General features: G+C 39.5%; 1 long non-coding RNA gene across 1 annotated transcript; it reads left to right on the top strand.

The window, feature by feature from the left end:
* Nucleotides 1–8,319: 8,319 nt before the first annotated feature.
* Nucleotides 8,320–21,762, top strand: LOC141924614 (uncharacterized). The gene is made up of 3 exons (XR_012623592.1): nt 8,320–8,479; nt 17,685–17,798; nt 19,856–21,762. It is a non-coding gene; the product is annotated as an uncharacterized LOC141924614 (long non-coding RNA).
* Nucleotides 21,763–23,673: the final 1,911 nt, after the last annotated feature.

Here is a 23,673-nt window from a genome sequence, read left to right as displayed (position 1 = left end):
GGTTTCTTGGGGTTCTTGTCTGCAGAGGAGGAACCAGCTGTATTAACATGGGGACACTGACAGTTCCTTCTGCCTATCCCCAACTAGAAAGCACTGCTTAATTTTCACCAAGAAGGACTTCTCTCAGCTGAGCAAATGTTGGTGTCTGATCTTCAGATTGAAGGGCGACTCGTTCTAACCTTAGGACTGCAGAGCCCTTTCTGTTGTGTATTCCACATGTCTGTATTTGATTTCACTATTTCTAATGAAAACTTTATATTTGTTAGGATTACTGACATCCTGCAAGAATTTAAAGAAGAAAATATATTTTATTGTTTTCTGGCAAAGAATAGGATTAAATTCTTGATTATAATGTTGGAAACAGTGAACAAAAGAAAGCACAACCTTGTGGTATTCATCACACTCATGCCTATTTGTAGCTGGCACTAGCTTTCTGTGAGACATGTCTCTGATACTCTGCAGCCAGAGTAACTTCTCTTATATTCAAAGAAGGACCAAGTATACTGCTTTTGACCAACCACCAATCCTCCAAAAGCTGCTAAATAAATCTCTTCTTTCTCTGTTAATTTGTGGGATCATACTACAAACTCCAATAGTCACCTCAGTGCCTATGGCGCACCCTGTAGCTCATGAGGGAGGTTTCCCCCGCAGTGCTAGATCCCTGTTTACTCTTTCTCTGAGGAAGCTGGGTCAACTGCAGCTAGAACTATGCTATTTCATAGATGTTATATTATATTTTCCTCTTCTGGTGCCTTTTGGCTAGCTACCACCTCATAGAGACAGTACGTGATGCAGTAATGCCTGCCATTGTTTACAGGAGAAATTTCCAGACATGGCAGATCCGAGGACTGAGGGCATATTTCCTGCACAGAGAAGGCCTCCCCTAAACAATAAAGCTAGAAGGGTGTTTCCAGAGCAGAGGTTTTTGGCAGGGACTGGAGTTAGTTGTGGTGGCAGTGCCATTAAAAAGGGCTCAGTGGTCCCTGAGCTCCAAGCATGACCTCACACATTTGCCAGATCAGCAGGTCCCATTTTCTGAACACTATAATGCTCTTCAGGAAGGAAAACCTACCAGCCATTGTTCAATGCCCTTGTCTGAGGCAAAGAGCAATCAAGAGCTGGTCTGGCTGTGTGAACTGGAGGTCCTGGCCCAGAGCTTGTTAATTCAGGTCCCCCAAACATGGGGAGCACTGGGGCATGGATGGGGGAAGCTCTGCTGCCTGCCCCTGCCCCAGCTGCTGTCCCCCAAGGATTTGGCCTTAGGCAAAGCAGGTCAGGGTTGTGCTGCTGTCACTGTAACTGCTTACTTTGCTATGTCTGGAGCCTGGGTTGGCAAAAAGGCTTTATAGGGTGAAATAAGGTTGGTAAGGAGATGCTTTTACCAAAATACTAAGCACATTTTTTCTGCATTTTGGCCTTGTTTTTTAGAATGTGAGATTGTGTCAAATGTTTCATTAACATTTTTGTGTTTTCTGCAAACAGGAAATCCCGCTCTCACCTGCAAACTAAAAAATATAATGGTAATATGCCTATTTTGAAGTAACTGCTGCTCTCTGACTCATACTACCTTCCTCTTGGTACAAGAGCCTTATGTCTGTCTGTGTTTGCTTCTTGCTCAAATACTGTCTTCTGAAGTTGCACGAGATTTTGATGGAGCTCTGAGTTTAGTTTTCACTCTGTACTCATCATCATTGCCACTGAAGCAACCAGTCTGTAGGGGAAAGCAAAGTGTATTTTGCTATTTTGTCGTGGCTGTCTGCTCTTCACCAGTACACTAGAAGTCAAAGTAATCCTGGTGATGATAAGTCAGCTGCATTCAAAGCATATGACACTACAGACACATCTACACACAGGTCCAAATCCACACTTTAAAAGGTTTAGGATGCTTTTTGCAGGAGTAATTTCAGTATTAGCTGAGTCTTGCTATGCTTTATCCTTAGAAAGACACATTAAAAAAAATTAGTTTTTATTTCCGTTTTTTAAAGTTTAAGACCAAGACAGGTAATGTCATTTCCTGCATGTCAAACACCCTGAATTCTCACCCAGGTCCTGCATATCCAAGAAGCCACATCACTTCAGCTGGACTAAAACATTTGGATTTTTTGGAATAGAAAAAGTTGGGGTAACAGGGCTTGTTTACGCTGGCAGATGGTGAGCTAAGGGGGAGCATGAGAGCAAGCTATAGCTACTTGAAGGGTAGTTACAAAGATGACAGAGCCAGACTCTTAGTAGTGCCAGACAGCCAGACATGGGACAGGACCCATGTACCAGAGTGTGGAAGGTTTAGGCTGGACATCAGCAGAATAGTAGTGCAACTCGGGAACATGTTGCTGAGGGAGCAGAGCCTGCAGAGTCACCGTCTGTGAAGGTTTTTGAGACTTTGCAAGGCAAAGCCATGTCTGAACTGACCTGGTGTTTGTGGCAGCCCTGCTTTGTGGAGGTGACTGGACCAGCTGTCCTCCACAGGACCATTTCAACCAGTGTTCTGATGAGTCTGTGAAACTGCTTAGTGCCGCAAGCAGGAACACAAAGATATTAAAGATGCCCTCAAAACTAGTGATGACAGGAATGTAATTAGGTGAGACATGGCCAGACGCTGGCAAACAACACTCCATGCATCAGAAGCAAGTTAAAAAAAATACTCAGTGAGGAATTCAACAGTCCATTGATCTATTGAGGAGATTTGCTGGAGAAAGAGCAGTAGGTTTTAGCTTAAGAAATCTTTTTGTCTTCACATATACACTGTAAATACATAACTACCCACAAAAGAGCTCAAAATGCTCTTTTAAAATATTAATACTCACAAATTTTCCAAATCAAAACTGAAGATAGTTGGTAAATGTATTAAATTCCCTGTAGCAGAATAACTGGTATGTTCTGAAAAAAGGCTGCAACATCCTGTTTTTCCTTTCCAAAACCATAATTTCTTTTATCCCAATTTTATTCCAGTCTCTCTGGAATAATGAGCTTCAGAGGGCAAGTATGAAAAGCAGCATTTGCAATTGGCTACAGTGAACTGAGGAAGAGCTAAAATAGAATATTAAATAAAACTCAAGTGATTAATTTTAAGAAACAGGATTCCATATAATAAATACAACCTTCAGAATCAGGACTATAATTTACAGTATATTAATTGCTTTACTACTGTGCTTTTTGACTGAGTGTGCCTGTAACATTAAGTATGACTATAGGTGACACAGGATATTTTCTCTGTGACATTACCACATCTCCCTATTGTAATGATTCCTGCCAGTGCAGAGTGTAAGTATTTGCTGTTGTCCAATATTTTTAAGAAGAAGGGAAAGACAGAGAGGTTCGGCTTCATAACACCTAACAAAAGGCACTTCACTGCAATGACTAAGAAAGGAGACGATTTGCCTTAGGGTCTGTATAATCTCAACGGAGGGAGATAGGAACATCTCAGAAAACGATTCAGCCCATCTAGAAGGGGGTTATGGTCACCAGCCAGCTTCTTTAATACATTCCAGTCAGGTGCTTAAAGGCTGATGATATGAGTCCGAGCTTTGGGAAGGGTACATGTGTTATTTATACTATTTAGAAGAAGGATTCATCACGCAAAATTTGTTTTGCTTACTTTCTGTTTGAATGATATCAGGAACGGACCAAAACAGACTCCCTAGATTTTTACCCTAGGCCTTCTGTTGTTCCACACCCTCACATAAAAAAGATTGCTGTAGTGGTGTCAACCCCTCCATTATTTTCAGAACACATTTGGGAACATCTTGCACTGTCAGGACAATTATTCCTGGCTTCAAGCCTTGCCTGAGTGAAGGCAGGGGCTACCTGGAGATTTTCACTGCAAGCCTGTGTCTATTGTTTGCTCTGAAAGTGCCCACGTGTGCTAGAAAGAACATGTTGTCCATGCTCTACATGGAACCAGACTGAGCAAACAAACCTGCAGGTCAGAGGAATGATGAATTCACAAGGTAGTGAATAGCCACTGCTGGATAACATGCAATATAATATCATGGTTGTATATGTTTTTAAATATAATAGCTCACTGAGGAATATTGAGGTGTTAGATCACTTTAGCTTAGCACCTTTCTATACCGATATATATAAGAAGTCTTATGCCTGCTTGTTTGGGACTATACATTGCAGTTTATCCAATCTCTTTACACTGTGCCATTTGCTAAGTGTAGAGAACTGCCCTTTCAGGTAACTAACTGTGATTTCTCATAGCTGCTGCCATGTGCTGCCCAAATGTGAGCAAGTGACTTCAGGCATTCAAGTGGTTTGACACCTGTGACTGGGGCAGTGAATAATGCTGAGACTCAGGGGCCCTGAGAGCATCCAGAGCTGCACATTAGGCATGACTTTGGGACCTCTGCTTCTTTCAAGATCTGGAAAACTTGCAGGTCCAGAACTTCAGGGTGAAAAGGAGTTAAACCTAGTTTGCTATTTTGGTCTCCATCCTCATTTGAGGACGCTAATTTTTGCAGCAGCTGCAATGACCCCTGCATCCTGAGCAATTAATCAGAAGCAGCCCAGCTCAGATCCAATTTACCAGAACATTTAATCCAAATGGTCCCCATCTCTGCTGCCACCTCTTGTAGTGGCCCTTCAGATGTGAGTAAGGACGGATTTCCAGCAGGATTACTTGCTAAGGTAGCCTGCTTGCAGCTCCCTCTTTCCTGGGCCCCAATGCCCATTGCATGACCAGAAGTGTGTCCACCATGGCATGTGTCCATGGTGATGTATCATGAGATAAATACACTTCCAGTCACACAGGCTGGGGAGGGCTCACTGTTCATCATTTAATAGGGAACACATACATACATTTTTATTCATGTCTAGTCATCCAGATATCTATATTTGTTTAGCAATGTACAGCTCTCAAACGTCTCCATATGTGCCAGCATGATGTGCTGGGATGTAAGAGCTAGCCACCACTGCTCCTTACTTCAGGATCACAGAGTGAAGGCCTGAAAGAGCTCTCATGAAACCATCTGGATTGGTTTAGGTAGCGTGTAGCCAGCAGGTCAAAGGCAGGGAAGAGATTATTCCCCTCCATCAGGCACTTCTGAATTGCTTGTCACCACTGCCCCAAGAAGGAGTACATCAAGACGGTTGTGGAATCCAAGGCATACAAAGAGACATTGAGGAAGTTGGGCTTGGTCAGCCTGCAGAAAAGAAGGCTAAGGAGATGTATTATTGCTGTCTGCAACAACTTAATGGGGATATGGAGAAGAGAGAGCCAGGCTCTCCTTGGAAGCAGAGGGACACCGAACGCAGTTGACCCACAGTAGGGTTAGCAACACCTGGATCTTTCTGACTGAGACCACAAGCATAACTGTGGCTCCCATGGTGAGCTAAGGAAAAGAGGTGGGTAAGGGGATAGATAGGGCACCATTTTTATCAGACCACTGACCTAGCTGGAAAAAGTGGACAAGTTCTGCCTAATAGGCATTTGTCCAGTCTGTCCTTGACCATGTTTCTGTTAACTATGATTTGGCCATTTGTATTTCAGTCTTTGTTACATTAGGAATCAACAAGTTTTTATAAAACATGTAAAAAAGCCACTGATAACTTAGTTTCACCAGTAATCTTTAGGGTCATGTGACTATATTCCTGTTTATAAAAATAACATGTTCATATAAACTAAATGTGATTAAAATCAGCCTATGAAAACAATTAGTTTTTCCTTTCATTAGCAGACTCTGCAGGAGAGCAATACTGTTATGTGTGCTGTCTGAACAGTGTATAATACTTTGTGGCACTTAACAATGTTACTTAGATCCTGAGAGCAGAGTCAGCTCTTTAGGAATGAGGATGAGGTACCACTCTTAAAAAGGTTTATGTTTACACAAGGGGAAAAGCATGCCTTTGGAGACCTATGGGTGTTGACAGCTTACAAGAATTTCCCATTGATTAAAATGAATGAAAAATAGGTGAAACCAATACAGTCCTGGTCCAGTAGAGTGTGAGGCTTTTACTTTCTTCTGGCAGTGAAAGGGTGATGCTGTACACCTAGTCCTGCTCTCCCCAAGTGTCCTGCAGTTAGTCCAGAGCATAAAACTAAATTCCTGGTTCTATTGCAGACTTTTCCTGCCATATTGAATTCACCTCTAAGACAACATTCATGGAGAGCTTAGGCACCAGAGTGACAGTCAGAGCTCACACCAATGTGTTAGACCCTGACACTTTTGCTGGGGAGATCCCCAAGGTAAACAGAGCCCTGTCTGGCACGGCCACCACCTGGGCAGGGCTCGGCAGCTCAGGATCTGGGAAACTCAGGTTCTACAAAGTCAAAGTTTCTTTACTGTTCAATCTGCCCAATCTGTTCAAAATACAACAAGCATATGCCTACTGGTATGAGACGTGGCAGCCTAACAAAGCTTCAGTTCTCTGCTGTGCTCCTAAGGGTTCCATGGGTTGGACTGACTTTGAACATGGGCAGTGTCAGTGCATGTCTTCCCAAAACACACCTTGTAGACAAACTCACAGCAGCTCAGTATAAGATGTATCAATGTCCCTAGTGGATCTAATCCACTCTGCTTTCCAGTCCTTCATCTGCAAAACTGGGAATGTAGTACATGCCTATTTCACATGGACATCACAGGGATAAGTACATTCGAGGCTAAGTGGAAAAGAAGCATGCACGTCCTCAAGGAAAACTGGCTGCCATTTATCAGCTATTTAATGAATGAATGATACAGAAAAGCCACATAATAAAATACAAGATGCAAAAAGGGTTAAAAAGATCAAAAACATACTCTATGTGAAACATTCTTCTTATTATTTTTTTTCTGTTGAAACTTTGTATCTAGAAAACCTTTATCTGTCAGTTCCACATACTTTTCTTGATAGTGTGCCTTACCCCATGATAGTGACTTTTGTAATGTTTTATTAGTTTCTAAAAAAAATTTTAAAAATCACAGATGACTTATAACAATGATTCATGTTATTGTTATTGCTCATTATTATCATTTGTCATATGAGACAATGCCTGGTTGTGCATTTTTCCTCATTTAGAAGAGAAATCTGGCTCAGCTCTGAAGGCTCCAAATTCTGTTTATTATACTAGCTAAAACATGTTTATTACACTGTCATGTTTTTATATCCCTCCTGCTACCTTGTGCAAAACATACTTTTGCTCTGACTAAGCTGTGAAAATTCTGCAAGGTTTTGCCCTCTCTGATCAAGCCATTGATCCACCGAGTTCAACAGCCTCATGTGATGGGAGCCAGTATCTGACCCAGCAGATTGCCCTCCACCTCTCAGTACCACACCTAATCCTGAGAGGCGCTCCACGGGGAAGATGCCTTCATGAATTCCAGTCCTAATTTGTGATATTTCCTGAGTTTTAAGCTCTATTATTTCCTTAAAAATGTGAGTTAGAAATGGTCATGTACTGCCTGTCTGTATGATTGTTAGCATAACGGCATTTGATCAAGAGAAGCTGCAGGAGACATATGTAATAGCTAAAAATAACAGTGATAAAGCAACAGTAATGACAACTCTATTTTCATGTTGCAGCTGCAATGAATTTGTGCAGAACCTTGGCCAAGAGGCTTTCCAGGCACTTAACTGAGCCTTTTGGACCCCTGAGCCACACTGACTCCACAGCTTGATGGCAAGAAATCTGCTAAGCAACTTTCTGAACACAAATAGCAATCAAATAAAGTCCCCTTATGGGAACTCAGTCACCGTTGATATCTCCTTGATTGTCGACCATATCTGAAAGACTAACAAGCTCTACCTTTTGGACCGGGTGGCTGGAAATGTGACTGTTCTTTCCTGAATTCTGCCATTGGATCTAATGAATTACATTACCTTCCTCTACAAATCTTGCGCCGTCAGGATTGTCTGTGATTCAATAATCAATGGGATGTTGCTAGAAACACACTAAAGGTTCATTGTGGCATGAAAACCTCCCAAACATTTTGCTTGGCTTTGCAGTGATGTCAATATTTATTGTCACTGTCACAGACCCAGAAAGATTACACAGACATGGCCAGGACGCTGCACTTGCGGTTCATATAGGGTTACATACAGCACTTTCCCTCTGCTTTTGAATTTAAGAGATATTGCATCAGAACTGGTGCCAGTGAGATGGGTTTTTCAATCAGCCCAAACACTGTTGGGAAAGGAAGGGAATCAGTGACTGACGTATCTGGGCTCCTGCTTCTTGCTTCACAGACCCCGGCTGGGTTTGAATCCCAGAGGAGCGATGCTAACACTATAGTCCCACAACTCCCTTAAGTCAACATAAGCAAATGCTGATGCTAAAAGAGGCAGTGCCAACTTCCCACTGACACAATCACTGTTTTCACTCTCCTTGCTTCTCCAGTGACTGCAAATAGTCATAAATACTTACGGGAGGAAAAACAAGAAAAAAAGAGGCTAGTTTTAACCAAGAGCGTTGCTTTTTTCCCACTCACCATGTGGCTGCATGAACATCTGGCAGAAGGGAGAGAGAGACGCAAATGGCAATAATCAGGCAGAGGACTGGAAGGTAAGCCAGGACTGCTTATTCCAGTTTAAACTGATTGTGGAGCTAGTGAGTAACCTACAGCACTTGTACAACGTTCCCTCAGGGCTAAAAAGGAGTGGAGAATGGGTGTGCAAAAGCGTGAGGTAGACTTCCCTGGTTCAGGGAATCCTATCCGGATTAGGCAGATAAGATGAAACCAATTTTCTGACTCCAAGAAAATGCTATCAGAAATGTTTAAGCTAGTCTAAACATAGCTAAAGTACCCTTAACTTACAAAGTGCTTCACATTATCCATGATGGCATCCAAAATCAAGTATTGATAATGTCTAATGAAAGATAACCTAGTCAAGTTGCTCTTTTAATTCAAAACCGTTGTCGCATCTTTTTTTGAAATTAAAATCACTTGCCTCATAAAAAGTTTTTATGTTTCAGAAAAGTATATTGAGAATAATTTTTCTTAATAATGACTCTTATAACAGCATTACTTAAAACAATTACATCAATTAGTTCAATAAAATTCTTCAACTGAACTGCAATATTTTGGCACTGTGACTGATTGAGTTTACTGCCTTTCCAATTAATGAAAGATTGGTTCCTTTAGCAATTACACTCTGATTAGTCCTCAGCAAGAACATTTTCCATTACTCATCCCCCACTGCTATCAAAGGGCTGTTATTGCTGGATTTTCATTCTCTCTTTAATCCTAAATTAACAGAGTTTATCACAATCCTTGCTCAGTAGAACTCTTGGAGAAAAATTGATTTTAAATTTTACCCATGCTAAAACTTCATTGACACAGGCAAGTACAAGAAGTAACATTACTAGACACTGAAGTGTCACGCCAGCCACAACCACCTAATATTTTTGGCTTAATTTTAAAAATTGTAGCTGTAGCTGCTCAGGCATGAGTAAGCATTAATATCAAAAAGGGGGATGGAAAATTAACTGTTTATCACAAAATAATCTTTTCATAGCCCAAGCAATCAAGGTGAGATAATTGTCAATCAAGCTCTAAATTCAAACACAGCTGTTAAAAATCAGAGACAAATGAAGCCAGACACTTCACTGCAGTTTTAGCACCTAACTCAGAAGTGAGTACAGAGTCTTGATAGTACCTGAGACCCTGCTGTAACTCTGTACAGTTGTAAAAGCACTCAGAAAAGAAGTCCAAATTGGATTGTCTTTCTGAAGCTGAAGATAAATATATTTACCATGTGGTTAAAAAGGTACTTAATGAGAAAAATGTGTTAGTATATTAGCATTTCTTTAAAAAAATTTAAGCATTAAAGAAAAAATGGTTCTTGACTTCCAATATGCCATTAGTATTTTTTTAAATCAAATCCTATTAATAGAAGTTTTTTCCTGGTTCAGCAGACTGAATGAACATGCCAGTGAAGACTGTGAGCGCACTGTAATGAGCAGTCACCATTCCTGCAGACTCATGGTTCTTTACTTTGCTATTGGCTGTTGAAAGTAATCAGAAACTACAAGTATTGCTAAAACAAAGCTGTATTTATAATTATATTTTGTCACCATTAGCTTCCATGTCTTTTTTATTCAAATGTTAAAAATTAACATTTTATAAGTTTTGTCACTTACTCTACTTGACTCTGTTAAGTACAGTTTGAAGTGAAATCTGGAAATCAGCAATTCTCACAGAAAAGTAACGTTTTATGATGTGCTGCACATTCATACACCACTATTGTTTATTATACTATTGTGCAATTTTGCACAAATATCGATTAGTAATTTCGTAAATCTGAAAACCACAATTCCCAGGTGATGACCATGACCCTAGAAAAAGTCTAGAGAAAACAACCTCATTACGAGACATACCTTGCAATAGATGTTTGTTTAACTGGAAATCCGCAAGAGCAGCTGCCCAGTGCAACGGTACATATTTGCTTCTGAATCCTTTCTCAAAGGCACTATTTAAACATGTTGATGAACTGAACTGGATTTCTCCCCACCTCCATTCCAGCAAAACAAGGAGACTCAGAAGACAAAATTTGTTTAGTTATTGCAAGTAGTGCTATGTTATAAGTGAGAAATTTACTTCCTACAGTCCTATTTAAATATGAAGGTGGGAAATTTCCATATTCCTGCACAGATGCAATGTCTGTGTGTACTGCTCAGTGACATTTCCATTTGAAATTTAAAATAATATTAATCTATTTCTGAAAGTGATTATGTATATAGCTCCTCCTTGTCCATATTTGGCTTGATATAAAAGATCTGGCTACTCTACCTTTACCACTTTGTCAAGAGGGAAAAAAGAGGTATTGTATAGAGAATATCATTCCAATTCAAGGTATATGACTTGTTTCAGATCTGGTTCTGATTTACATTAAACTGTAAAGAACTGAGAATGATAACATGGGTTTTACGATGTGTGCAGCTGGACTAGCTATCACTAAATTTCACACAGCATCCTGAAGAGCAACAGTGGTAACAGAGATTTTTCAGTTGCCCCCGTTCTGGGCTAAGTTCAATGCTTTGACCTAGAGGGGAAAGTTTGTGTCTCCTGAGCCAGTCACACTTTACACTTCCTTTCTGGTCTCTGTTTTAGCCTTTCTTCTGCCAATGTCTGGACTGGAATCCCTTCAGCCTGTCAACACTTTAATTAGCTGAAGAAAATTCTCAAAGTGCTCCTTCTCTCTTGGAGCTGTTTTTGTAACAATTCTATCTCAAAAAAAAAAAAAAAGAAAAGGCATCAGGAATGACAAAAGGCAGGTCATCAATGGGCCATGGCTGAGGTGGTGTCATACATCTTCTCTTCCACCATTGGCCAATGATGTAAATAGTCAAAAAGGACTTGATCCAATGTCCCTTCTACTCCTGTGGGCAGCATTTATGCAGGTGACCAACTTCACTCTCCCATGGAGGAAGATCTGAGCTAATTTAATGGTATGCTAAGTGCCATAAAACCAAACTTTCTCAGAGCAGGAATGATGTTTTCCATAGTAAAACAGAAACAAAAAAGTACAAGATGAGTCATGCTTTTAAGATGTGTGAGTTCTGAAGCCTATTTCAAACAAAACTAAAAATGTCCATCAGCTACTTACTCTTTTGTTTGCTTTGTGTCTTCACATGTATTGGTGTCTGTAGGCAATAAATCATAAAGTAGAAGCATGGACTGAATGCTGAGATACTAATTCAGGCTAAACTTATTGCCAGCAAAGGAAGATCTGTCTGAGTAACCTTATCATCCCCTCATTTTTTTTCACTGTAAAAAGGAAAAATACTAAAAAATCATATTCCTGCAGCATCCAACAATTTTGCTCCTCTCTGTTTCAATAATCAGAATGTTACCCACTAATCTGGTCTAAAAGTAGAAGGGTAAAACCATGCTTCCTAACAAGACTTGTGGTGGGCTTGAGGAGCAAAGGTATGTTCCTTAAATTTCAACCCTTAGTTTCATAGTGTAATTTTCTGATTCTTGTTAACTTACCTTTTCTTTTTTTCTCCTCTGCAATGTCTTTAACATTAATTTCTGAAATATGACTTTTAAATTTTCAGACCTAATTGCTGGATAAATTAAAGAAAAAAAGGAGACAATGAGCTATATTAGGAATCAAGTGTTCTGTAAACTAAGGTCGTAAATTGCTAAAAAACCAGGAAGATGTTATACTTTTTATTGCAACATTATGAAATTTTCCTTTTACTTTGAAGAAAACTTCACCTTGTGGCAAAATGGGCTAACTCTACCATTTCTAATGGTGTATAGAGAAACTGTCTGCAGTGGTTATGAAATCCAAATCATCAACTCAATCATCAAGACTAGATGGTAATCTTGACTACTACTACTTGCAAAACTCACCAGTGGTAGTGACATATGACACATTTTTCAAGTTCTAATATTCAGTTCTGATGAGAGGAAAAGTGTGATAATAATTTCCTCCCTTTTTCACAATGATTTTATAAAAATCAGTTAGTGCTTGTAAAATGTTTTGATTGGCTAAAATACTGCATGAGCGCTCATCCTTTAGTTGGACATCTGGCCTTGATGTAATATTCTTAAACATTCTTAATGTATTTCATAGAATCATAGAATGGTTTGGGTTGGAAGCGACCTTAAAGATCATCTAGTTCCAACCGCCCTGCCATGGGCAGGGACACCTTCCACTAGACCAGATTGCTCAAAGCCCCATCCAAGCTGGCCTTGAACCCTTCCAGGGGGGGGTGCATCCACAACTTCTCTGGACAACTTGTTCCAGTGTCTCACCACCCTCACAGTAAAGAATTTCTTCCTTATATCTAATCTAAATCTACCCTCTTTCAGTTTAAAACTGTTGTCCCTCATCCTATCACTACACTCCCTGATAAAGAGTCCCTCCCCATCTTTCCTGTAGGCTCCCTTTAAGTACAGAAAGGCTGCTATAAGGTCTCTTTGGAGCCTTCTCTTCTCTAGGCTGAACAAACCCAACTCTTTTGGCCTGTCCTCATAAGGGAAGGGCTCTAGCTCCCTGACCATCTTCATGGCCCTCCTCTGGACCCACTCAAGCAGGTCCTTCTTATGTTGAGGGCCCTAGAGCTGAACCCAGTATTCCAGGTGGTGTGTCATGAGAGAAGAGTAGACGGGAAGAATCACCTCCTTTGACCTGCTGGCCGCACTTCTTTTGATGTAGCCCAGGATGTGGTTGGCTTTCTGGGCTGTGAGTGCACATTGCTGGTCATAGTCAGTTTTTCATCTACCAATACCCCCAAGTCCTTCTCTGCAGGGCTGCTCTCAATCCACTCTTCGCCCAGCCTGTATTTGTGCTTTGGATTACTTTGACCCATGTGCAGGACCTTGCACTTGGCTTTGTTGAACTTCACGAGGTTTGCACAGGCCCACCTCTCAAGCCTGTCAAGGTCCCTCTGGATGGCATCCCTTCCCTCCAGTGTGTTGACTGCACCACTCAGCTTGGTGTCATCGTGAAACTTGCTGGGGGTGCACTCAATCCCACTGTCTGTGTCACCAACAGAGATGTTAAACAGAGTTGGTCCCAATACCAACCCCTGAGGAACACCACTCATCACTACTCTCCACTCAGACATTGAGCCATTGACTGCAGCTCTTTGAGTGCAACCATCCAGCCAGTTCCTTACCCACCGAGTGGTCCATCCATCAAATCCATGTCTCTCCAATTTAGAGACAAGGATGTCATGTGGGACAGTGTCAAATGCTTTGCACAAGTCCAGGTAGATGATGTCAGTTGCTCCACCGACTCTGTAACCCCATTGTAGAAGGCCACCGAATTTGTCAGGCATGATTTGCCCTTAGTGAAACCATGTTTGCTGTCACCAATCATTTCCTTATTTTCCATGTGCCCTAGCATAGCTTCCAGGAGCATTCGCTCCATGTTGGGCACAGAGATGAAACTGGCTGGTCTAGTTCCCCAGGTCTTCTTTCTTCCTCTTTAAAGGGTTATGATTCCCCTTTTTCAGTCACTGGGAACGTCACTGGACTGCCATGATATCTTACATATGATGGATAGTGGCTTAGCTGCTTCATCTGCCTGTTCCCTCAGGACCCGTGGATGCATCTCATCAGGTCCCATGGACTAGTGCACCTGCAGGTTCCTTAGTCTCAAACCCAGTCTTATCCTACAGTGGGCATTTCTTCATTCTCCTAGTCCATGCTTTTGCCTTCTGTGACTTGGGTGGTGTGGCTGGAGCCCTTGCTGGTGAAGACTGAGTCAAAAAAGTTGTTGAGTACCTCAGCCTTCTCCATATTCTGGGTAACCAGGTCTCCTGTTTCCTTCTAGAGAGGTCCCACATTTTCCGTAGTCTTCCTTTTATCACTGATGTTCCTCGTTGCCCTTGATGTCCCTGGCAAGATTTAATTCTATCAGGGTTTTGGCCTTCATGACACGATCCCTGGCTGTTCGGACAATTTCACTGTATTCCCCCCAAGCTATCTGTCCTTGCTTCCACCCTCTGTAGGCTTCCTTTTTGTGTTTGAGCGTGTCCAGGAGCTCCATGTTCATCCATGCAGGCCTCCTGGCGTTCTTACCTGACTTCTTTGTCAAGATGCATCGCTCCTGAGCTTGGAGGAGGTGATCCTTGAATATTAACCAGCTTTCTTGGGCCCCTCTTCCTTCCAGGGCTTTGTCCCATGCTACTTTGCCAAGCAGATCCCTGAAGAGGCCAAAGTCTGCTCTCCTGAAGTCCAGGGTAGTGAGCTTGTGTTCCTTCTTCACTGCCCTAAGGATCTTGAACTCCACCATTTCACGGTCACTGCAGCCAAGGCTGCCCTTGAGCTTCACATTCCCCACCAGCCCCTCATTGTTGGTGAAAACATAACCTCTTAATAATATAATTCTTAAGTTTTTTATTACTTCCTTCAAACTTTGAACCTTTAGCTATGATATAGTCTAGCATCTTATATTTTACACAAGGCTGTGACTTCCATGATTTGAAAGTGAAATTCAAAATATTGACAAGATGATGAATCTTTTATTACCTTTCCACACTTGGATAACACTACTGATTTTTTTTAATGAAGAACGTTATCATACTATGATTCTGAATCTTTTCTTTCTGGTGCTAATAGTTTACAGCACAGACTAAAATAATGTCACATTATGTACCATGGGTGTCTGTTTCATGACTTGCAAGATCTGGAATCTGTGTCTCACTGGCGGTCTATAAGACTTTTGCTAAAGATGTAACACATAAGATCATATTTCCAGATTTACCTGATAAATTTTCTCATAAGAATAAAGAAGATAACAACAAGAAATCTTAGGCACCAACGAGTTTCACTAAGAAGTGCTAGATTTATCACAAATCAAAAACAATAAAAATGTATAGTTAACTTCAAAACTATCTGTTGTGCCTCAGAAAATTGGTACATATGATAAATTGTTTCACACTGGTACAACTTTTAAATCATGGACAGGATTTTTTCCATCTCTTGTAAGTCTTTTAATCCATACATTTCTCATCTCAAGGTTATACTTTGAATTCATTCTGGTTGGTACTGCCTATAAGGAAACCAGAGAAGTGTCAACTTTTCAACATGTAGACACTGACCTCCTAAAGGATGGTGGGTGATTTCTCTTAGCATGTTGCCCTGATGTATCACACTGTTTTCTGCTGTTTTTTTTTCAAGATGCTACTTTCTGGTATCCACTTATTTGAAAAACTCATTCGTGTCTTATCATGAATGAGATTGACGGAGCTGTCATGTTTTAGCCTGCTGATATTGCATGGGTATTCACCATTGAGGTCTGACAACTATTTTCCAATGAAGACCCTTAAATGTAGAACTTAGCCATCTCCTTCCAGTCCTCCTTGCTCCAGTTTTTTATACACAAGTGAAGGAAAGAGAAAAAGGAATAATATGCTGACTCACTGTCTTAGTGGGATTTCTTTGTACACTGATGATATGACTGAAGAAAACTGTTGTGGAAAATATGAATATAGGATCTTAGTGGGGAAAAAAGGTGAATTACTAGTGCTTCATGGTGATAATTGTTTTGAAAAGTGGATAGGCTGGTGTTTTAGTCATATTCTACTCATAGGTAGGTGCCACAAGACATGTGGAATTCACTATGTTCTATTATTGCTTTGTTTATATTATTGGACAGTATTTTCTAAAAGTTTTAGTGTTGCAGCTTTGACCCCAATACTGTAACATCAGATACTGGCTTGTGTTTGGAAAGAAGGCCTTACAGCAGAAGGTTGAAAGTTCATGGTCTATTTCTTATCTTCTAGTGCTGTCATACTTGATTTTGTGGAGCTTGAGATCTATCCTATCATATGGTGCTGCAGAAACTGAGCATCAAGTTAGGCAGTAACATCCAAATACTGTAGCACTTAAAAATTGGAGTCACCCCCCAAAACACCATCAAAATTATTTCAAGGATCTCTATGATTCCATTTAACATGAAGGGCCTTGATTTATGCTGTACAAAAACACAGCTTCTACAGTTTATGTCAGGGCAAAATCTGAAACACATTGCATCTCTCTCTTTCTGACTATGGGAGTAAATTCTCAAAAAATAACCTTCCCTTCTCATTACCAGGTAATGATGTACATTTGTGACCTGTTTGAGTTTCTCCATCCAACCGTGTTCTTCCTGACTTACAGGAAAGATGTGTTTGTTCAGCCACACTCTTTCAGCCAATTCAGTAATGAGTATCCACTCTTACCAGCTGACATGTAGCACAGAAGAAACTGTTCCACTTCAAAGTATAGTCTTCACCAGGTCAACGTGCAAGCACATATACAAGTCCCACTATAATAATCAGACCTATTGGCAAGTTGGAAAAGCATTTGTTTTTTTACTGTAAAATTTGACTTTTCCACCCAGGTCCTTAAAACATACGATTCTGAGTAAAAATATATGTATTTACAAATATTCTTGTAGCAGTTTGGTTTCAAAAATATTATTATCTGGTATAAGGGATTTTGCCAAATATAGACACTTCCTACAAAAGTTAATTAAAAAAAAAAAAAACTACTCACAAAAGGAAAACATTTAATCAGGTCAACTTACAGATTTATGCAAATGCATAATGCAAGAGTTATCCTGACATACACAGGGGAGCTCATACCGAAAGCTATTCTCAGAAAGTTACTTACTCTTTTTTCAAAGTAAATGGTTAGAAAAATAAATAGGTGCAAAAAGATAAATGTATTCGATTACTTCCAGCAATGTGTTCCTTTCTTGTGTGTTATCCTGGAGAGTGTCTCAAATAATTGCTCAAAAGAAGGCACTGGAGTGCAGAAGTTAAATTTCTGATGCCATTTAGTTAAATTGAATCATTAAATACAAGAACTAAGGACCTGGTTCTCCTTTACACAAAAGTGTCTTTATGCCACTCTGTCAGTACAGAAGGGCTGTAAAACAAGTAATACAATTAATGCCTGACTGAATGCCCACTGGCACCAACTGGAACAGTGAAATGAAAACTAAAGCCTAAATTTCTCTAAAGATTTTTCTAAATGAAAAGTCCCATAACTGTCACAAATATCACTAGCTACTAAAGAATAGAAACAAATCCACTGATTTTTTTACTTGATTTTTATGACAGAGGACTTCAGAAAGTGATTGAAGCTGTGCAAAAAATACTCTAGAAGTGTACAAAGACTTCTGTGGATTTGGTCTAGGAATAGTTTTCTTTGTCTTTTGGCCCAGTTGCAACAGGAAAACAAGTATTTTTGATAGAAATGCTGACATAACTTTACTAATAGCACCTCTAACAGAGATTGTTACAATGTCTATTTACTCAGGTACAGCATTAAATAAGAGATGTGAACTCACCATAGCAACCCCTGCATCACATTGCAGATATGCTGCTTCTAAGATACGGCAAATGTTTCTGAAGAAATACACATGAATATTAGGTAAACATCTATCAATTCCAAATGGTGTTTCAAAAATACTTTACCATACAGTATAACAAAAAGCAACATAACTTGATGCTATGTAAATTATTAATTACTGGACTTTATTTTCATTGTCTTATGATTATTGCCTCAAAATATAAGTTTAGATAACTCCCCAACTCACTATGGCAAAAATAGTGACAAACACATTGGTGAGTTCCTCCAAAATGTCACTGAATCTTTAGGCTCCCTACTAACTCAGAGGACTTGCCTGTCCTTTTTCGGCATCCTCCTGCTGATGGCCTAAGGTCTTGCAAAAATGTTCACCATAAGATATTCAGTAGAATTGTGTGAATACAGTTAAGGTTGGAAGTAGGTTTTCTTCTGAAGAGTCTTGTAGCCCACTTTTAGGCGCATGACTGTTTCCTCTTCATTATCTCTCTGCTCTTAGTTTTTGTCTTGAATTTTACCGGCTAACATGTGTCCCTTCAATTTATCTTTATTCAGGTTGGCTTTCCTTCTTTTGCATGAACAAAATGTCATTGTATTTACAAAGTTACTGCTTGTATTTTTACTTAAGTGTTTTTATCCTTTCAGTCATTCTGCTATGATTCATATAAGCATTTTCTGTGTTTAATTTAATTTTAGCATTTTTCCTTTGGAGGCTTGATCCTTAATATATCCAGTATGACTTATGCCCTAATAAAAAGCTTTTGGGTTGATGTTCAATTGACTCCAACTTGACCAAAATCCTTGGCAGGTTGCCTGTTCATATACATCAACTTTAAATAACTTACGCAGTGTCTAAAGCAAGTTCTTGATAATATCCAGTGGGTTGCTCTGCCTCCTGCAATCAAGTTTTTGTTGCTGGATCATTCTTATACTTGTTTCTGCTGCTGTTTTTTTTCTATACCTTACCCAACAATTCATGGCAGAATTTACTCTTGGAAGGAGAAGTAAGTGATCACATCTGCTTTGGTCTTTTCTTGATATTAAGCAACTACATTGACTCTTCCCAGATCTTATTCGTAGAGGGGGAACACCCATGTTCTCGCATTACCTGAGAAGACTGATAAAGAAGACAACCAGTATTCTTTTTTGACACATAAAGTTGTCTCTATAGGTTCTTTCATCACTGCTGACCAACTTTTGGGAGACAAATGCCAAAGTCTTTAATCCTGATGTAGCTTGAGCACAGGAACATCACATGATCAGTTTGGGAACTGTGCACAGCTCCAGGGCTACAAGCATCCCTCCTCTCCATATCTAGTCCATTGGGATCACCTGAGGAGGAAGAGATGGAGACAAGGCTGCTAGTTCTACTAAATTACTAGTGTGCAATATGGTTGTCATTTCTTGCTCCTTCTCCCAAGTCTACTTTAGCCTACTTGGACTGAACAACTACCTGATTTGTCAGTGAACTGGATATTTTAAGATCTTCAGCAGTTTCTGAAGAAAGAAAGAGATTACAGTGGATGTTGTTCAAAATAGCATCTCATCTGGATGCAAACTGACATATACATTTTTGATTGTCTAGAGCCAGTATACTAAGATGAACTGTAATGCACCTGTATGCCCACTGTCTATGGAAACAGTGGGGCTTTACACCTACAGATTTCTTATACAGAATATCACAAAAATAACAAAATTATCATTATGTGATCACCACAGAATTGGCTGCCTGCTAAACCTCTGAAGTGCTATCCAGTTTAATCACCAATAGTAATTACTTTCTACACTTCACAGCAGAAAGCTCATCACTTTGCAGAAAACATGAGCAACACTTGGTAGTTCTTTTATACCTCAGCAGCCACTCTCCTGCAACATCAATGTCAGGCGAACAGAGAGGTTCTTCCCTTAAGAAGACTTTGCACCCTCTAACACCTATCTGCTTTTATGTGAGAATAGACACTGAATCTTGGGCTAGCCCAATAGATCTATGTCCACAACTATGTTAAAATAACATAATTGAATATTGCCATTTTTCTAAAATAATGACAAACATTATTTTTAATCTTAGGCGAAATGTAGGGGTTCACCTACTATTCTAATTCGCATTTTAATCATATTTCAAGCCTTCCAAGCTTCAGCAGAATAAATGGTATGAAGAATGCAGCCACCCGAACAAAACCATAAATGAATGAAATCCATGTTCTTGGGACTAATAAGAAGAGAAAAGATGATGTTACTGCAAAATATTCAAGTATCTTCAATATATGAAACTTCTCTGAAATACTGAAATCCAGCAGAACAGGAGAAATTATAAGATCCAGCACTTACTGTTCAGATGTATTCTAGATTGATATCCTTCTATTTAATATTCTGAATTATGTATTAGAAATATTATATATATCTCAGGTATGAGGAGTGAAAAATCCTGTCCTATATGAAAAAAAATTAATATGCTAAAGTGTCAGCTGAGAATTATACAAATGTCTGTGTTTTAGCCAAAAAAAGAATGTGAAATCAAGCAACTATTATAGTGCTCAGAAACAGCTCAAATGGCATACATCTAGGTAAAGAAATATCAGAAGAATTAATACAGTTATTAAAAGACAAAATTTCTATGTTCTATAATAATTTCTAAAATAAATCCTAGAAGCAGTATAACCTATTTTTCATAATGTCTTCAAAACGTATGGATGTGCTTCAAAGTAATCAGGAACTTCCTATATAGAGAAGACATGAAAAGATTTGTTTGGAACAGGCTCAGACAAATTATTCTCTAGGGTTTCTGGTTTGTTAGAGGTGAGGTGGAGGAATTAGCATGAATAAGACTAGCAGTATGGCCCTGGTTACACTGTTCTCACTTTTGCTGAGAAATACATGCCAACAGATACAGATCAGGATTAAAATGGTACTGTCATCAAATTGCTGAAATTTCTGTCTTCAAATGTACACTGTCTTTCATTCTCACGTAATGCAATTTCTTCTTTGATATACAAAAAGTGATGTTCTTTCAACCCTGAAAACTCACAGACTTGTGTAAATTTTTGGACCTAGATGTCTCAATTTGGAGAACAGAAAAACATAATGTCAAGAAATATAGCTTCAATAACTTCTGCATGACTAAAACTTATTTTCACCTTGCTGATGAGGGATACCAACATACCAAAGCCATGAGCAGATTCCAACATTGCCTTTCTCTTTTCCCTCTCTCCCCACAATTGTCCCACCTGCTGTTGCAGTAGCAATCCCATTCACTTTGTGACTTTAACAGGACCCAAACTGATATCACTCATCTTTTGATAAATATATGTTTGTAGTCTGCACTTAATACCAAAAGACAGAGGGAAATATGCCAAAGCAATATAAAATATGTGCAATTTAATGAGATACTATTCTTTAAGTGCACAAACTTTTTTGTTGTAGTAAGTTTGTCCTTTGCTCTTTTTGGACCTGCAAAGGTTGATGTTCGTTCTACCACACTGTTTCAGACCACAGGTGATTCATCTCCTGCCTTCCCTGTCTTCAAATGTTAAAGCAGCTCCAGTCAACCAACAGGATTTGGGTATAAATCTCTCAAAGGGTATTCTTACACTATAAACACAATGTACCTCCCCAAACATATGATCACATGAATGTATCCAGTGTTTTTCAACACATTCATTTATTGAAGATCTAAACTTCTTGATTAATGACATACATTACAGGTCTTCTTCAGCCTTAAACTTGTCAATCTGGGGGTGTGTTGTATTGTTCTTACAGGTTTTCATAGCAATGTTGCCGAATCAACCGATTTAAAAATGTGTATATAGACCCTAAAGACTTGTCAAAAATACAGAAGTTTATGTTTAGAATGACTGTGGAAATCTAAGATAGCGGGATGCTGAATACAAAAGATAAATTAGCACAGACCAGACCAATATCATGTGCACCATTTTTTCATTCATCATTCAGGACAAGTGAGGTTTTGCATATTTTATAGCAGAAATAATCAGCAGCTTTTATAATAAAAATAAATGTGTGTTGACCATCCCTACTACTGTTGCAATCTTTATGTTATACTTTGATTTTTCTTGTTTTAAACTGCACTATTTCTTCTAGAATTTACATTAATAAGTTTTATTTCTTCTGCTAAATTTTATTTCTTCTGCTTTACCTGATTTGGTCACATTTATTACTCTTATTATACCAACAGCTTTCAACTATTTTAAATTTACACACTTCTAATGAATTTTGAATGAGTAAGGATTCTTTGCAGTGAATTTGATGCTACTGACAAAAGTCTTGTTTTTCTTAGGTAACTCTCACAGGCTCTCAGAAATTGGCAACTCCAGTCAAGTTAAAAGGTTAAAATTCCTGATGTAATCTAAAAAATCTCTGCTTCCATGCTGGAGTCCCCAAATTCTTCCCCTTCGCTAAGCAGTGAACAATTTATTATCTTGGCATGCTCCCTTCATTGGTCCTGAGAATTTATGCTATTCCAAAATTAGATGGTTCAAAAAGGTCTTCTCTCTGTGGTACAGAAATGTAAAAATCTCAAATATAGTGTGAATATTTTTGGTAGCAGAGGCAGAGATTCAGTTAAAGCCTCAAAGTATTTTAGTAAGCCCAAAAACCTCATCGTCAATCAGCATGTCTCCATTTCATCAGAAGGAAGTGTTTTTTTTCTTACGAACTAACATGTTTGTTCACTGAAGATGTTTAAAAATCTTATGTAGAAATCTACTGACGAAGTGCATCAACCTCAGATTTAATTTATTTTTATTAGAGCACCGTTTGCCCACTGTTTTTCTTTTTCCTTGTTTTCAGGAAAGGGTTAAGGGATGATGTGCAGTGACAGAAAGAATAGTCCCTGGTGTTGCTGTGCATTCATGACATGCCCTGGTCCCAGGTAACCCTGGCAGTGGCAGGGTTCAGGGACACTTTTCCTGACTTTGGGCCTGACTGCTGTTGGGTGAAGCTCCCACTGTGGTTCTGTGCCTCCAGAATGGGTGCCCTCTTCCTGGGAGGGGCCAAGGCCAAGGCCCCAGGTCACCAGGACAGGTGCCCACCTCCTAGATGTGCTGTGCCAGGAGCTGTATTTAATCTCTGATTTTTATTCTCTTGCCATGACTGCCCATAGGTGTAAAATGTGCTGCTGCTCCGGTGAGAAGGGATGGTTCAGCCGGCACTGGTGAAACCCTGCCGAAGAGTGTCTGCCTCAGAAGTTGTGTGACAATTTACACCTTTGTTATCATTCAAAAGTTTCTTTACGCTGCTCACTGTGCTCTGTTTTGACTGCCCCTTTGCTCAGCATAGGGATAATGTAAATTGTGACACTGTGGCAGCACACTTTGTCATAGGGTATGTGAGCTGTGCCATGGCTTCCTTCCTGACATCTTTAGCACTCCTTCCCAAGCAATGACATCTCTGTAGTTCTGGTTGGTGTGGGGTTTTTTTGTGTTTTTTTGTGGTTTTTTTTTTGTTGTTTTTTTTTTTTTTTTTTTGTGGAGAGGGTGGCCTTTGTTTTCTTTTCAGTTTCAGTACCAGTTTGACTTGGTTTTTGCCTGTCTGATTTATCCAATGTACATCCACCACAAGTTTGCCAGCTCCCCAGCCGAGGATTGCTGATTGTGGTCTTCAGAAGACTGAAATAATAATATGACCAAAACTTACTATAAAACGATAACAATCTGGATTACTTTTCAAGACCTACATTTATACATTTACTTTAGTTTAAGTGATGGAAGTAGCCTAGCCACCTTGGCTTTGTTTTTCTTATATTAGCTTGAGAACCTTGTGATTAACTATCACAGGGATATACCTGTAACATCACTTGTCCCTGCTAATGTAAAGCCAGGTCACTAAACTCTTCACAACCTCTATCAAAATGAATCAAAAGGCTGCCTATGTGGTTCTCCAAACAAGCATGACCGAAGTATACCATTTTCTGTAACTAGTGACAGCC

The sequence above is a fragment of the Strix aluco genome, chromosome 5 (genome assembly GCF_031877795.1).
Source record: "Strix aluco isolate bStrAlu1 chromosome 5, bStrAlu1.hap1, whole genome shotgun sequence".
In the NCBI taxonomy this organism is placed as follows: Eukaryota; Metazoa; Chordata; class Aves; order Strigiformes; family Strigidae; genus Strix; species Strix aluco.
The sequence above is the reverse complement of the archived record's forward strand: the minus strand, read 5'-3'. Positions and strand labels throughout refer to the sequence as shown.